Source organism: Castor canadensis, chromosome 4 (genome assembly GCF_047511655.1).
Source record: "Castor canadensis chromosome 4, mCasCan1.hap1v2, whole genome shotgun sequence".
NCBI classification, from domain to species: Eukaryota; Metazoa; Chordata; class Mammalia; order Rodentia; family Castoridae; genus Castor; species Castor canadensis.
In genome coordinates, this window is record NC_133389.1 from 165163628 (window position 1) to 165173581 (window position 9954).

General features: G+C 43.1%; 1 long non-coding RNA gene across 1 annotated transcript; it reads right to left on the reverse strand.

Annotated features, from left to right (window-relative positions):
* Nucleotides 1-4140: 4140 nt before the first annotated feature.
* LOC141422391 (uncharacterized) lies at nt 4141-9548 on the reverse strand. Its single transcript, XR_012446933.1, has 3 exons — nt 9445-9548; nt 4397-4740; nt 4141-4273 (listed from the first exon to the last, which is right to left on the reverse strand). It is a non-coding gene; the product is annotated as an uncharacterized lncRNA (long non-coding RNA).
* Between the last annotated feature and the right edge of the window lie 406 nt (nt 9549-9954).

Sequence of the window (9954 nt, forward strand, 5' to 3'; positions counted from 1 at the left end):
AGCTGTGGGCAATTTAGATACTGTGAAGAAAAGTCCAATATATAGTCCCTGTCCTTCAATTTCAAACTTTATTGCCCATCAGTGTGTTCTGATTATGTGTTGCTGTGTATTTGACAAATGTCCTTAAAACTCAATGAGTTATGGGCTAGTAGAGTGGCTTAAGTGGTAGAGCACCTACTTCAAAAGTACAAGGCCCTGAGTTCAAACAACAGTGCTGACAAAAGACTCAGTGGTTTAAAACCATTATTTGTCATTGGAGTTCTTAGTTCTTTGAGCTGTCTGAGGTCACCTGGGAAGCTCTTGCTTGGGTTCATTCATGAAGCTATAGTCAGATTCTAGTGAGTGGGACTTCAAATTGTCACACTCATGTGACTGGCATTGATGTGGTGTTGGCTTGGGGGACTCAGGGGACTCAATGGAGGCTGCCAAGAGGACTGCTCTCATATGGTTCCCCATGTTGCTTGCACAGTTCACAGCATAGTGGCTGTTGTCTGAGATGCCCAGGACTTTGATGGGAACAGTTAGAAGGTTGGGCTTTTCTGAGCTCATTTTCCTTTCCATGCAGTCTTAGTGCTTCTTCACATGGCTTCTCCAGGGCGGGAGTCACAATGTCAGTTCAGGGCTTCAGGAGACCAAGACAAAAGCTGTCAGTCCTCTTAATGATTAGGCCTGAGCTTGTACAGTATCATTTCTGCTACAGTCTGTGTGTCAAAGCTGTATTGTCCATTCCAGATTCAAGGGGAGAGAACATAGATACCACCTTTTAATGGGTATAGTGACAAAGAATTAGTAACCTTCTTTAATCTGCCATGCAGTGGAGAGAGTTAATGATGTAACTAAAGAATCAGATGAGAAGAATACACAGAGCCTCACTGGCATTGGGCTAGAATGATAGGAAGTTGAAAAGTCCTGAAATAGTTAAACAACTAACTTACATTTCTACATCTTGGAATAATTCACTAGCTAATTTATTTAATAAACATTTATTGAGGTCATAGTTGATATCTAGTGCTTATGTTAAATAGATATGCTCTGGCATGGCTACTGCCTTATAGTTAAAGTTACATAGTAATGCATAAAATAACCTCTCAACTCCAAAAAGCAGTTTTTATATATATACACTATGCTCAGCACAAAGTATTATAGTTTATACCAAAGACTACATAGAAATAATGCTTCAAAGCATGGCATCAGGCAAAAAAGAAAGAAAAATTTATCATTAATAACAAAAATAGATGAAAGATATGGAATAGAGTGGCCAACTTAAATAGGTTTCTTTGGAGAGATTCCTGTTGGAGGGTGTATGTACCTTCATAGCACATTATTTGGAAGCAATGGAGTATGTTCAAGACCCTTGAGTTCAACTGAAATTGCTTAAAGGCCTTGAGAAAACAGTGACTATAATTCTTGTTTTTGGACCAGGATTTTTTGACATGTCCAAAGAGACTCCCAGTGGGGGTGTGAGACTGCTGGGTTTGAGGAACACTGCCTTGCTATTGCTCAATGTGGACATTGCAACCCTGTTCAAAAGAGAAGGCACAGATCTGAGCAAAGGAGAAGAAAGAGGGAGGCAGACAGCCCATAACTGAAGATGGAACCACAGCTGGACAATGACACCTGAGGCAGAAGACATGAAGAAGAGAGGATGGGGAGAGTTTTTCCATGCCTGGACCAACCAGGGTCAATGGTCAGAGCTATTTGATTAGAAGGCAAGTTTTAAAACACCCACCATTTTTGGATAATTTGTCTGTCTTCAAAGTTGAGTTGATCATTTTTAGTAGAAATAACTAGCCACTGTAACATAATGGATCATACAGGAAACTTACAGAAAAAAGAAGGCTGACACTCAGACAGGTGGTAAAGTGGTGAGGACATTGTCTTAAGCACTGCTTATCATGCTGTGGATCTCAGACTAGAGTCAAGCTGAAGATGGGGAAGCAAGTGAACTAATGGTGCGAGAAGATGCGCCATCCATTACTCCTCTCTAATCAATGCTTCATACCACCTCCAACTCACTTTCCTGAAACTTACTTTCCCAATACCTTTCTCTTGTTTAGTGACTTCTAGAAATTCAGGTTTCAGGTACAAAAATGCTGAAAAGCTTTCCATTTCAGCCTATCAAACCGACTTTAATATTTAACTTTTAAGTCTTCTATCACTGATTCCAGCAAAGTAGCTCTTTAGTTCAATTCTCTTCTGCCTTGGAACCATTTCACCGCCTAAAACACATCCCTTTTCTTCTAACTCTAGACACTGTTCACAGTCTTTCTGCACTTTGAAGTTTTCTGGATTATTCAAAACGAGTTCCCCTCTCTTCTCATTGATGTGTTCATTTGTTTAAAAATTCACTTACTGGCTGAGTTAATAGTCACTCGCAGAGCATATTGGTTGAACATTGATTGCCAAGCCCCAGGCAGGCAGATTTAAGATACATTTTTTTTTTTTGGCAGTGCTGGGGTTTGAACTCAGGGTCCAAGCAGGCACTCTACCCCTTAAGCTACTCCACCAGCCCTAAGACACATTCTTGACCATTAGCGGGTCTGAGAAGAAACTACCTTCAACTTCTGCAGGATGTAATTGAGAGTAGCATTGCTGTGCTACCTTGCTGGTTCTAATCCTTTCTTTTGTTTTCTTAAATCTGTAAAAAACTTCCTTTAAAGGTAATCAACCTGTCTTTCCATACTTTTAATCTCCCCCTCAAAACAACTTTCCCATAGAAAACTCATTAAATACATAAAAAAGGGTTTGGGAATGCCTGAGAGCAGCAGGTTGGTAGCAGTGAGTGTGACAGCTAGAAGAATGTGAGGAGAGATCCACTGATGAGATGTCTTATAAGAAAATGACGTGCTTTGTGTGATTTCTGGAGCCTGAAATCAGAGCAAGATTGATGTTTCCCCTTTTTTTTTTTTTTTTTTTTTCATTTTTCTTTTATTATTCATATGTGCATACAAGGCTTGGTTCATTTCTCCCCCCTGCCCCCACCCCCTCCCTTACCACCCACTCCACCCCCTCCCGCTCCCCCCCTCAATACCCAGCAGAAACTATTTTGCCCTTATTTCTAATTTTGTTGTACAGAGAGTATAAGCAATAATAGGAAGGAACAAGGGGTTTTGCTGGTTGAGATAAGGATAGCTATACAGGGCATTGACTCACATTGATTTCCTGTGTGTGGGTGTTACCTTCTAGGTTAATTCTTTTTGATCTAACCTTTTCTCTAGTTCCTGGTCCCCTTTTCCTATTGGCCTCAGTTGCTTTAAGGTATCTGCTTTAGTTTCTCTGCGTTAAGGGCAACAAATGCTAGCTAGTTTTAAACCAGCATATCAATGAGAAAGGCCTTTGGGGAGTTCTGAATTTGTGTGCCCTCGTCATGGTCCTGCTTCTGAGCAACAATGGAGGATGTTGATCAGCTGAGAAATTAGGCAAGTTAGCATGTTCTTCGAGCATCCAGCCAAGAACAGAGGATGCCAAGGCTGCCTCACCTCCCAGCAGGCAGCAAAGTTAAGTTTGGCCCTGTTTGGGGATTGTGGTTCATGCCTAGAGAAGAGACTCCATCTTGCCCATCTCTTTCCTTCTGGTTCAGGCTGGTTATGTAAGGTCACCCAGAGAGAGAACGTGCTCTGGAGCACACATGGCCCAGTCTGAAAACAGTGAACTAGCAGTCAAGGGAGGGAGTTGTAGTTTTGGCCCTGACCCTAATGACTTGTGTGACTCGGGACAATCACTTTTCTTCTGGGGCTTAGTTTTCCCATCTGAAAAATAAGGGAGCTGAAATAGCTCAGTCATTTTGTTCAACTTTGTTTTTTTTAGTAGAACCCTTTCATCTCAAAAAATATGATTCAGAAATTCAGGGTGCAGGGAATAAAGAAGAGCAAAATTGCCCATAGAATAGACCTCTCACTTGCTTGAGCCTCCTCTTCATTCCTTCCAGCACCAACTTTGACTAGCCTTTGACACCTCTAGACCAAAATGGTGGATTCTATATTTATTCTCCTGATTAGAGTATGTATCCAAAATTAATTTTAAGAGACTCACATCTAATATGTGCAGGTCATCAAACTGTATAGATTTACTGCTGTCTTTGTCTTGACTATTAACAAAATTTTCTTTATTTTTTGAGAGCAGAATAAATATAGCTGGAAGGTTCAATATTTTCTTCCCACACTCCAGTGGATTGTCTTGCTCAATTCCTGCAGTGCACACACCCTGGTTTGGAGACCACTGGCCCCAGGGGTCCTCGGGTTCTCTCCAACCCTGCTGTTCTAGGAGTCTGGGCCTGGAATAGAGAAACCATGCTGGTATTTCCCAGCTCTCATGACTGCTCATAGAAGAAGCAGTTTTCTGGAAGCCTGGGAGAGTGAAAGCACTGCAGCCATTGCAAGGGAGGAAAAATACTCACGTATCAACTCAGGATGATGTCCTAATCTCTCTTAGCCAGGCCCACTCTGCTGGCTCAGGTGTCTATATGGGCCTCTCTGCTGCTCTCACCTCTAGAGTCTCTCCAGCCTCCTGGTAAAATTTCCAAGCACATGTCTGGCATGAGCCTCTCTTCCAGTGGTGAACCAGTAGCCCTGGATCAGACTATGCAGGAGATTTTCTCAGAAATCTTACAAACAAAGAGCAGCAGCTTGAAAACTCTCCACCATCATTTATGAACTATTTTGTGAGGGGAACGGAGCTTGGGGGGCATGCATGATACCCTCTTCATTCTCTTCAGGTTCTGGCCAAGTGGTTCTTCTGTTCCTGGAAAAGAAAGGGAGGTTGGGGGAACTGCTGGGTCACTTTCTTTGGGAGAACCACAGGACTCAGGGGAGTCGTGGCTGAGGCCCAGGCCCCAGTCCCCATCCACTCATAACTCACTTGAAAGATATGCAAAGCTGTCAGAACTGCCAAAGTCCTGCTTGCCAAGGCAGGCTTCTCTCCAAATGGACTTCTATATTTATGAGAAACCGAAATAAAACATAGCACTAAAAGGCAACAGACACACAATCAGACAATCCCCCACAAGAGTATGTTTGATGAAAGGCAAGACAGTAGGGAGAGGCAGTCAGGAGGTCACCAAAGAGCAGCATGATGGCTTGGTGGTCCCAGGGGTCTTGACCCCGGTGCTGCCAGAAAGCTGTCCACAGACAAAGGCCAGGCAAGTATTAATGTCTCTCTAACTTAGTATGGCCAATGTTGGACACACTAGACACAATTACTTTCCTACGGCTATCATGGCAAAGTACTACAAACTGGGTGGCTCTAAGCAGCCCTTCTCACAGGGTTCTAGGGGGCTAGAAGCTGAAGCCAAGATGTTGGCAGGGAGGTGCTCCCTGGGAAGGCTCCAGGGGAGGACCCATTCTCTAGGGAAGAAGTATTCTAGCTTTTGGTCGTTACTGGTATACTTGGTGTTTCTTGGCTTGAATCTGCACCAGTACAGTCTCTACCTCTGTCTTTACACAGATTTTTCCTGTGTACCTGTGCATTTTTGTCTGTTTCCCTCTTCTTATATCAAGGCCAGTTGTGTTGGATTTAGGGCCAAACCTAATTCAGTATCATGTCATTAACTTCATTACATTTACAAGGACCTTGTTTCTAAATAAAATCACTTTCACAGGTTCTGGGTGGACATTATTTTTTGGGAGGGTTGCTTTCAACCCAGTGTAGGCCCTCTTTGCCAGGGAGTAATGAAAGCTAAAATTCTACAAAACACTCACAGCTTAAAATACTACACCTTTTCTTCAGTTTATCCAAGAACTTAAGCAAATGGAAAGGTAAGATGGCCTCAAAGTCTCTCTTTAGGTTCTTTCCACTGGCAAGTCTCCAGAAGACCCAATGTTTAAGCTCTCTCCTAATGTAATCCACACACAAAAAAGGTCTTGCCCCTTTTCAAAGGGCTCCAGGAAGGGCGATGCACAAGTCACATGCTTGGTGGATAGGAGAAGGTCCAAATTTCAAATGTGATTGATCCTATCAAAGCCCTGTCTAAGCTGAGTCAGCTAAATGGTGTATGGGAACATCTGCTCTGGATTTAGCTTTGAAGATAAACTTCAAGGCTGGGCCTGGTGACTCCTTCTTCATTTCTTTTTTTTTTTTTTTTATTAAGAGAATTTGGACTTCTTGGATCTATATGTTCATAAATCCTTTTTATTTCTCCCTTTCCCATCCTTATCAGGTCTTTTCTCTCTTAATTTTATCTCTTCAATCTATTGTATTCTCTAAGCTTTAGTTTCTAGACACTTAGGAAAAAAAATCTTTCTTTCTATCCCTTCTCCTGGCCAATTTGCTCAATTGCCAGCAGAGAGGAAGTCAGCTCCCTCATGGGTGCTGACTCAAGCCCTCACCCCAGTTACTTCTTGCAGCCTGAATTCTTCACTCAGTTCACATCACTAGAGTTAGAGATGAAAAAGAGGAGATTTGAAAAGAGTAGAGAGCATGGAGGGAAAAACATTGGCAAATATCAGGAAATGACTGAAATTCAAGTATTAAGCCCAGCCAAGACCAACAGCAGAAAAAGGGGGAACAAAAAGTGGGAATAAAATTGGGAAGACTGATTTGCATGGAATAAAAGCACAGAGAAGACAATACAGAAAAATGTAAGGGAGAATTGGAAGGAAAGACAACCAGAACATAAAAAGTGGCCAAACATGGAGGGAAAGCGAATTGGAGTGAAGTGTTGAGGTAGGTGAATATTGTGATTTTTGGTTAAGCTCCTTATATGTGATCTTATAGTGTTGGTTGCCTGGTTGTGTACTACTGAGAAAGTCCTGGAAAATTCTCACAACTTGGCCTGCCAAGCCCTTGTCTCTCAGCTCTATGTCCCTGAGTTTGGGGATTCATCATGTCTTTTGAGTTTCTCAAAGAGTAACACTTAATTTAGGGGTCTTCTTCTTGTCCCTAGGCTCTCAGAAAATAATAGACTTCCTTATACTGTCCAGATTTCAGATGGTGTGATCCCCAGGAGGCATGGCTGATCTCTAGTCAACAATGATATGAGCAAAACAGTGTAAGCCAAGTTTTTTATTGGAATACCCTCTCTTTTTTCAGCATGCCATCCTTTCTTATCCAGGGAACCAATGCCCACCCTCCTTCATTACTCTAAAAACTTATGACCTCCCCTGCCTCCGAGCACGTATATTTCTGTTAATGCCAAGCAGAAATACTTTGCTAGCTAATATCCACTCTCAACATCTTGTCATCCATTGTTATTACCCTTAGGTGGTTCACAGGTAATGACAATTTACCTTAGGACTCTGGGATACCCTACTATTTCATCAAATAAATGGATGTAGTGATGAGCAAATCTAGCCAAGGGGCAGCTGGTGAGGGAGAAATAACTAGGACAAGCCACTCAGGCTTGATAGTGTGTCATCAGGATTGTTCTCAAAGATTCCTTAGAAAGACATCATTTTTGCAGACCAGTTACTTTTAGTGTTTCAACTAAAGAAACAGTGATTGGCTCCAGTTTTAGAGACAGGCTGGTCCTCTGAGCTTATTAAAATATATTCTGTCAGTCTGAGTTTGGGTCACATGGAGCAAAAACGTATCCTGCCAAATACTCACAAGGGGCAAGTGGTTCTGAGCTGGACAGAAGGAAATGTAGATTCTCCCTTCACACTTTCTAATGTACAGCTTACAACTCAAATGACAGCAGTCATGTCTCTTTTTCTCTTTACTCAGGATCACATGAACATGCATGTAAGTTGTAAGTGAGCCCAAGGGCCACCTCTATATTGATGGGAGCTAATTGGCAGGTACATAGAAGGAGGAAGGGCTAGGGTCATGGTTTCTTGGGCACTGCTAGCCAAGTCAGAACACCCAAAGTCAGAATTAGGTGGACCCACCTCTGCTTCAAGCAGTCTGCTTCAACATAGATGTCCACAAGACCTAGACGGTAGGAGAATTAAAAAATCTCACTTGGTATTTTTTAGTTTTTGCTATCAAATTGGGTTTTTCTCAGTTGGAGTTTCTGAAGTGAGTCATTACTGTCTCCTGCAGAATCAACCTCTGGCCAGGGACCCCCCAACCCCAAGCAGAGAAAACTGGGTGGGATCAGAGATGGGTGCAGCAGAGAAGAAGGTGAGAGCCAGCTGGGCAAACAGAGCCAACATTGTTCCTGCAACATCAGGGCTGCAGCCTGGGACCATGCCTTCCACAGAGTGCATCTGACAAGCATATCATGCCTCCTGCTCTGTTTACACAGGTGCCTTTCCTCCCTAGGGGAGCCAGGGCTCTGCAAACACATGCAATCACATGCTGCCATAAGATGGATGCTCACATCTGCATGCTGTCAGGGTGAGAAACTGAGGCCCAAAGCAGAGAAGGATGGCTTTCAGACTGAGCAAACCAATAATGGATGCCGGAAGGGCAGGCAGGTGCTCCAACTCCCCACTCGCCTCTCTGGTTACCAGGCTGTCTTTGTCTTGTCAGATGTGCTTTTAACAGGGGTAAAGCCTTGGGGTTTTCATGTGAGGCGATTGCAACAGCTTTCCCACTACTACTCCAGGCTGAAGCCCACGCTCCCAGTTGGGGAAGGAGATCCTGGACTCCTTCCCCTAGCCCACCTGTTAGTGCAGCCCTGTCAGTAGAGAAGCAGGGGAGGAGGGACTGGAGCCTGGACAACATTGTCATATACTTATAAAATGCCTCCTTGGCCCTCTTAATAACCATTCCACTCTAATCATACAAGTTCCTTTCCCTATGTCCCATTAACTCCTAAAAACAAACTCTGAGGGAAGTCAAAGGAGAAACCCAGTGCACTCATTTATTTGTCTTTTTCTCTCTTTCTTTGCTTTCAATTGCCCCAGATTCTTCAGCAGATAAATTTTAAGGAAACAAAAGGAGAAAAGGGGGGCTTGCAGATGAAGAGATCGAAAGGACACATCAATTTTTAAAAAATGGTCCAGACTAAACTGTGGTATCTGGAAATGTTCACATGGTGCTAAACTACAAAGAAATGAAAAGAAGCAATTACCATAAAACCAGGAGAGTGGTTACTTTCAGAAGTGCGGTTTTTGAGATTGAGATGGGAGACATGGAAGAGGTCTACTTCTTTACTCCAGTGTTGACTGCAATACAATGCACCTGTGCAGGCTTTCTGAATCGGTACCTGTGTTTTTAATTTTACAACAAAAGGGTTAAAATAAGCACACAGTTTTCTAGAGACCAGATAGTTGAATCCTTTTGGATACATATCCTTTTCATGAGTCCCTTCCCAGCTGTCACAACCATGTTAGAGTAGCAGCCTTTTGTGGAGCACCAGTCTCTCCAAACTAAATTTAGAGGTAAATCCTGTGAGTAGGGCAATAAGTGGCATGACAGACACAAGGGAAGCACAGCTTGTCCTCTGTCCCTTTGAGTAGAAAAATGACCCTAGTGAATATTCTTCTGCCTTGTAGAAGTAAGTCAGAATCTTCAGAACATTCTCAGGCAACTGCAGGTAAATGATCCAGAAGTTTTACCTACCTGAGGGAGTTCTCCACCAGAGCAGGGCTGCTGCCTGCCTGCCTCTGTGAATCCCTCAGGGGCTGTATCTCCTGGCTGCCTGTTAAGCAGAAATATGCCCTTCCTCTGCCTCTAAGGGAGCCAATGACAGCCACAGGGACTGCCTAAAATGCAACTCTGACTAATATGAGTTCTAGGAACTGATTTCTCCAAGTAATCTGCTGGTCCTGGTGAGTTCATCAGAGACGCTCAAATATTATCCCAGTGTCTCCAAGTGCGTGTGGACCATTGTGTGCGTGGCTGTTTAGAACAAGACAGCAGGTTGCTAGGCAATGCATCTCCATAAAGGAGAGTGTGAAAAAAATAAATAAACAGATGACAGGGATGTGATCCAAAGCCTGTTATGACAAGAGCATTTGGGCCCAGTTCATTTTGGTTTGATGGGAGTGTCATGGGGATGTCAGAGCTTGCTCAGCTCCTGCATAAGTTTCCAATCTTGCCTTTCAGCTCCTCACCCTCTTTCTTATGTGG